The sequence below is a fragment of the Bubalus kerabau genome, chromosome 2 (assembly GCF_029407905.1).
Source record: "Bubalus kerabau isolate K-KA32 ecotype Philippines breed swamp buffalo chromosome 2, PCC_UOA_SB_1v2, whole genome shotgun sequence".
Classification (NCBI taxonomy): Eukaryota; Metazoa; Chordata; class Mammalia; order Artiodactyla; family Bovidae; genus Bubalus; species Bubalus kerabau.
In genome coordinates this window covers 128302515-128308908 of record NC_073625.1, presented here as the reverse complement: position 1 = coordinate 128308908, position 6394 = coordinate 128302515, and the positions used below count along the sequence as shown (strand labels likewise).

General features: G+C 39.5%; 1 protein-coding gene across 3 annotated transcripts in view; it reads left to right on the top strand.

Moving 5' to 3' along the window:
• The window catches only part of MAP3K13 (mitogen-activated protein kinase kinase kinase 13), a 158871-nt gene continuing 152477 nt past the window's right edge, over nucleotides 1-6394 (top strand). For 2 of the 3 annotated variants that reach the window (XM_055568835.1, XM_055568836.1), the window contains exons 1-2: nucleotides 1-184; nucleotides 3154-3280. The gene's annotated coding sequence lies outside the window, so the exon portion shown is untranslated. The remainder of the gene's footprint in view (nucleotides 185-3153; nucleotides 3281-6394) is intronic. The other variant, XM_055568838.1, reaches the window with a different exon arrangement.

The window sequence follows — 6394 nt, the reverse complement described above, 5'->3', positions numbered from 1 at the left end:
ACAGGCCGGAAGTAGCGTCAACTAACTGCGTTGGGGACTTAGAGGGACTGCGGGCCCGGGAGGCATTCGGGCCGGACGCGACACCCGGAAGTTACACCCCGGAGGCGGTACCTGGTTGTGGAGGGCGTCGCGATGGGCGGGGCGGAGCGTCCGTGGTCGTCCTGGAACCGTGGATTCCAGGCAGGTAACTTGCGTGCCGAACCCGGACCGGACACGGGTGGAAGTTGGGCTTGGGGGCTCAGTTTGCTCAAAACTCCAAACTCGGGCAGGGAAACGTGGCTCTCGCTTGCTATCGGGGCTGGAGGAAAGGCTCCTTGGCATACGGCTCGCTGGAGAGATAGGGATACGAAGAACTTTATAGGAACGGGGTCGTGAGGGCCGAGGTCATGGAGGAAATAACAGATAGACTGAGTCTTTTAGGAATCGGTCATGGCTTGGGTGAGGGGGTTGGGGTGGGGGAGGTGATGGTCACAGGCTCATGACTGTTGGCGCTCGGAGGTGAAGACACAGAACCTGGACACTGAGATGAGCTATCTAGAGTTAATTTCCCTCCTACCCGGTCCCCCATCCTATTCTGCTAGTAGGGAACAGCGACATCGTCTTTTCATTTCTTAATCTAGGACAGTGCCTTGTCACTATTAGGCATCATTAGATGCTGTCAAATAAATGAATTAATGAACGCACGAACCCAATTCTGACTCACCTGGGGGAGCTTCTAAACTTCAGTGTTCCTACTTCTGAATGTAGAAATGATGCCAGCTTAGTTTGCTAACTAGTGGCTTTGAGAATGTCAGTGCAGTAGAGGTTCGGGACGTTGTTGTTGTTTTGTGGTTTTTGAAACTTAGAAATGTGTCTTAATAAATTTCCCTGGGGTTGGTGGAGAGGAAAGGCGATCAGTTTGACTTTTTTCAGGTTCCTTCACTTTTCTGGGAATAACTTCCAGGTGAATGATACTGGCCAGGAGTTGGCCATCAAATAAATTGCAGTTGTAGCAATGAGCTTCTAATTAGTGTTGGTGTTCCTGCTTGCTCAGTCGCTTCAGTCTTGCCCGACTCTGCGACCCTAGGGACTGTAGCCCGCCAAGCTCCTCTGTCCTGGGATTCTCCAGGCAAGAACACTGGAATGGGTGGCCAGGTCCTGCTCCAGGGGATCTTCATCCAAGGATTAAACCCAAAACTCCTGCGGATCCTGCACTGGAGACGGATTCTTTACCACTGAGCCACCGGGGAAGCCCAATTAGTGTTTTAAGTGCTTCTTTTCTGTAATAGGAAATTATTTTTCTTTTTCATAATGTTTTCTTTCTTAAACTGGGGTGCTTTTTACATTTGAAATGTAAATGAGAAGTATTTCATAACAAAGATTAAAAAAGTTATATACAAAGGTCCAGTCAGAGATTGGTGGGTACACAAAAGTTTTGTGCTTTGTGCCTCGGACTCTACAACCCCATGGACTGCAGCCGACTAGGCTCCTCTGTCCCTGGAATTTTCTGGACAAGATTACTGGAGTGGGTTGCTGCTTTCTACTCCAGGAGATCTTCCTGTCCCAGGGATAGAACTGTTGCCCCGTGTCTTCTGTGTCTCCTGCATTGGCAAGTGGATTCTTTACCACTGAGCCACCTGGGAAGTCCACATAAAGGGTTAACTCCTTCCAAATAGTTGTAGGAGGCTTCCAAAAGAATGAATCTCTGTGGGTTAAATTGTTTCCATAGTGAAGTATTTGTTTAGGTGTCTTGAATGGAATAAAGAGTGGGCATGTGCTAAGTCCCTTCAGTGGTGTCCCACCCTTTGCAACCCTATGTACTATACAGCCCACCAGGCTCCTCTGTCCATGGGATTCTCCAGGCAAGAATACTGCAGTGGGCTGCCATTTCTTCCTCCAGGGTACCTTCCTGACCCAGGGATCCAACCTATGTCTTTTCTGTCTCCTGCACTGGCAGGCTTACTGCTAGCGCCACCTGGGAAACTCAAAGAGTGGGCATAGACCTAAATAACCTGATTCTTTCTGGTTGTCAAATGGGAAAAAAGTGCAGATGACACATCAGGCTTGTAGTAAGATCTGGGCATGAATCCCTATCTAGAAGCTTGATTGATTTAGATCTAGGGAGGTGATTGTGTGTAGGGGTTTCATACTGTCAAATGAGATCAGATCAGATCAGTCGCTCAGTCGTGTCCGACTCTGCGACCCCATGAATCGCAGCACGCCAGGCCTCCCTGTCCATCACCAACTCCCGGAGTTCACTCAGACTCACGTCCATCGAGTCCGTGATGCCATCCAGCCATCTCATCCTCTGTCGTCCCCTTCTCCTCCTGCCCCCAATCCCTCCCAGCATCAGAGTCTTTTCCAATGAGTCAACTCTTCGCATGAGGTGGCCAAAGTACTGGAGTTTCAGCTTTAGCATCATTCCTTCCAAAGAAATCCCAGGGCTGATCTCCTTCAGAATGGACTGGTTGGATCTCCTTGCAGTCCAAGGGACTCTCAAGAGTCTTCTCCAACACCACAGTTCAAAAGCATCAATTCTTCAGCACTCAGCCTTCTTCACAGTCCAACTCTCACATCCATACATGACCACAGGAAAAACCATAGCCTTGACTAGATGAACCTTTGTTGGCAAAGTAATGTCTCTGCTTTTGAAATGGTTCTAGAATGTTGTTATTAGTTTGGATGTAATGGAGTAGGAAAACCTGAATTTACGGCTTTTTGTTTGTTTTACAAGGAAGAAACTAGTAAGCATTTTTAGGTTTAATGATCTAAGATGTTATTAAAAATAGGTTGGAAAAAACTAAAAGTAGAGATTTGAATACCTTATTGAAGTCATACAATTTTTAAAGTTTGCCTGCCTTTAAACCTTGTTTTCCCAATTTCTGGAAATTGGCATCCAAATGATTTTCACCTTTCTGTGCTCTTACTATGGTATGTCCTTTAGGATACATGTAAATTTGGAAAAAGTAATGTTTTGAGAGCCTCTAGATTGATGTTAATATTAATGTCATAAAGTCTAATTTTTCTACCTCAGTGTGCTGTTCAATGTTATGTCCATTAATTCTGCATATCTAAATAACTATATTTGTAATACTTATGGTAACTGTTATTCATAATAAATTGGTATCCAAGTGGTGACTTAGATATGTGCATTGACGTTCTTGAGGTTTTCAGTTTTGCAGAACGCTGATATCTGTGGAAGCTAATATGGACTTCGTTTAAAGAAATCTATGGACCAGTAAAGGACAAAAACATGAATCAGTTTGTATTTTGGCATTCAAATCCTAGCACTTTGGGAAAGGTAAGTTGTAACTGTTTTATGTTAGGTGAAAAATATTGATAGAATAGCTCTGGATTGGTCTAGAAAATTATAGGATTTTGATTGAAAAATATAGGCTGAATCTCTTTGAATTATATTTTAATCCGGATCTTCCAAAGAAGTTTGAGTTTTGTTCATTATATATGAGGGAATATATATATATTTCTCTGTAAAACTGATCAGAAATTAGAAAGATTGACAAGATATGTTATTCTTGGAACATTATTGCTCTGTTTTCTTTCTGTTGAATCTTCCTTCAACATTTTAGAACCTGTAAGTATGGGGTTGCAAACAGTCATTAAATCATCGCACATCCAAATTTGGCTCTGTAATAGTATGTGTCCCAAATCTAGCCAATTTTATTTTATGCTTTAGGTTAAAGCAAGAAAAGAAGCCCCTAACTGTCTTAAAAAAAATCCTATCTTACGTATGCTATTTTCCTTTTTCTCCATTTTAAAAAATATCTTAGATGATTCATTCTCCAGGTCTTTAATCTTTCTGTCCTAGGGGCAAAGGTTCTCTTTTTACAATTTCTATTTTTCCTGGTTGAAGAGTTTTTAATTTTAAAAACTTTTAACTTCTAACCTTGCAATAATATTAGGTACCTTTTAATCACTAATTAATTATTAAACTTGTAGTTTTTCCTGGTCTCTGTAGACAAACTGGCTTCTTGTTTGGAATGCGTTCATTTCTAAAAATAGGTTTTACTTCTAGGAATCCATCTTTCAGATATATTTGCACTTGCACATAAAAATTTGTTTATAAACATATTCATCACCATATTATTTGAAATTAAGAAAACAACAACAACAACTAGAAATAACCTAAACATCCTCAGCAGAGTCTGGTTAAATGAACGCTTTTATAGAATGTAGTATTTGCTGCTCTTAGAATGAGTTAGATCCATAGATGGGGATAAGGAAAAATCTCTAAGATACATTGTTAACTGACATAAACAATATAGAACTGTATGTATAGTATATTTTCATTTGTGTTTTTGAAAGCATGTATTTCTATACATACCTGTAAAATTTCTTCAGATCCACGTAAGGAACTTACGGCACTTAAGGAACAGGTACTCCCAGGTAATGAGACTAGAAGTCTAGAGAAGGAAGGAGTCTCATGTTTTTTCTGTATTCTCTTTCTGGTGGATTGTTGTTGTTGTTGTTGTTATTTACTCTGAACATTTATTTTTAATGCTAAGAAACAAACAGCAAGGCTTTAGGTTAATTATGTGAACTCATTACTATTCCTTATTTCTATTGTCCTTATGATTATTTGCACTATTCAGGAGGAATGAGGTTGCACAAGTGAGTTGTTTATTTCAGAGCTGCATGAAAGGTTTGGTGATGTTTTAATATGTTTGTAATCTTGGCATTAGATTATTATTCATAATAAGAATTTGTTAATAAATTAGGTGCTTAGTGTTGCCGAGTTCAACGCCCATACACACTTCATAGCTTGTGCCTGACCTCCCTATGCGATGCGGGTGTTGTTACCTTGGTTTGCAAGCTATGCTTGTGTTGGATTGCCACGGTTCTTCTGAACCTCTCTTTATTGCTGAATGGATGGACTTGTTTGCATTGAATTACTATTTAGCAACTCTACTCTTTAAACAGACCTTACTGTTATTATTTTACTTTGTTCTTGAAGTCTGGAACTGGCTTAAGGCATTTCAAAGAATGGCTTGTTCTCTCTGTTATAAAACCAGGAAGCCAGAAAGATCACTTAGATATATTTGGATAATTTCATTCTGCATTGAGAATATTCCTTTGAATTGCCTGTTTCTCTGCCTTGGACTCAGCAAAAATTTCTGATGACTTACTTCTCTAGCCATCTTTGTCTCTCTACACTTTCATTGGGTGAAATTTGGATTAAGAGTAGTGTATCAGTACAGTGAGTTATACAAGAAATTTGAAGATGTAACAGTACCATTTTGTTAGTGGAGGGATTTTATTTGAAACTTGCTGGAGAATAGGCTATGTGAGACACATACCTATGTGACACTACTGTCATATAAAATATATCACTGTGTGTCTTGTTAGAAGCAAAATGAAGGCCTTTAATCTAGGGGCTGAGTCATGATTAATAGAATAGAACAGATTATGCTATGCCAGGTGTTTCAGATCAATACCACACTGGCTGACTGTTTTGCACATAAATCATTTCTATCAAATAATGCTTTGCTTCTTGAGATCTGTAAGACTAATCAGTACTGGCCACAGAAGGTTGGGAGGAGGGGGAATCACTGGGCAGAATGCCTAAAGTAGGAGTCCTTATTCTTGCTAAGGGAATGGATAGCAATGAATTGAATCCAAGGGTAGACTGTGTTTTCCTGAGTCAAGATGAATGTAGTAAAGGTGACTTATAGAAAGAAAAGAAATGAAAGTAAATTATATGTAGAGAACATAGAATTGGGCAGATACATGTGTGTGTGTGTGCAGGTACATATATAATACATTATATATTTTAAATGTGTATATATTATTATTTCACACATAAATATATTTTATATATATTTTTTGTGTGAAAACTACAAATTCTTCATAGAAAGGTATCCAGTTAATACAAGAGAAAAAAAAAAATCAGAATTTTAAGGCCTCAGAGCTGGACTGTTAGCGGTTAATTCATAACTGTGAGAACAGCTTGAAGAATTTTGGCAGTGTTGAAAGATCATTCACAGGGCCCAAGTGATATAAAGGTAGACAAAAGCCTGAGGATGAGAAAGTTAAAATTTAGTAACATGTAAGATTATGGTTAAGGGTATCTTTTAAGATTCTGTTTTGTGCCATTGTTTTGAGTGAGGGGAAAAAGAAGAACTGAAAAGTATATTGCTGTTCACTTTGAATTCAGCTAGATTCATAAGCTTTTCCTAGTGTGCCAATTGTATATGACCAAAATGGGTTAATTGGACCCATTACCTACAAAGCAATTAGTTTTTGTATATTAATTATTAGATAAACCTGGAAGAAGGAGAGAATTGTTTTTAATCAATCTTATGATTATATAAAAGGACGACTGTGATGATCCAAGTTGAGAGCACTGAGACTACTTTGTTTAGAAAAAAGACGACTTGGGAACAGTTGGAGAAATGCC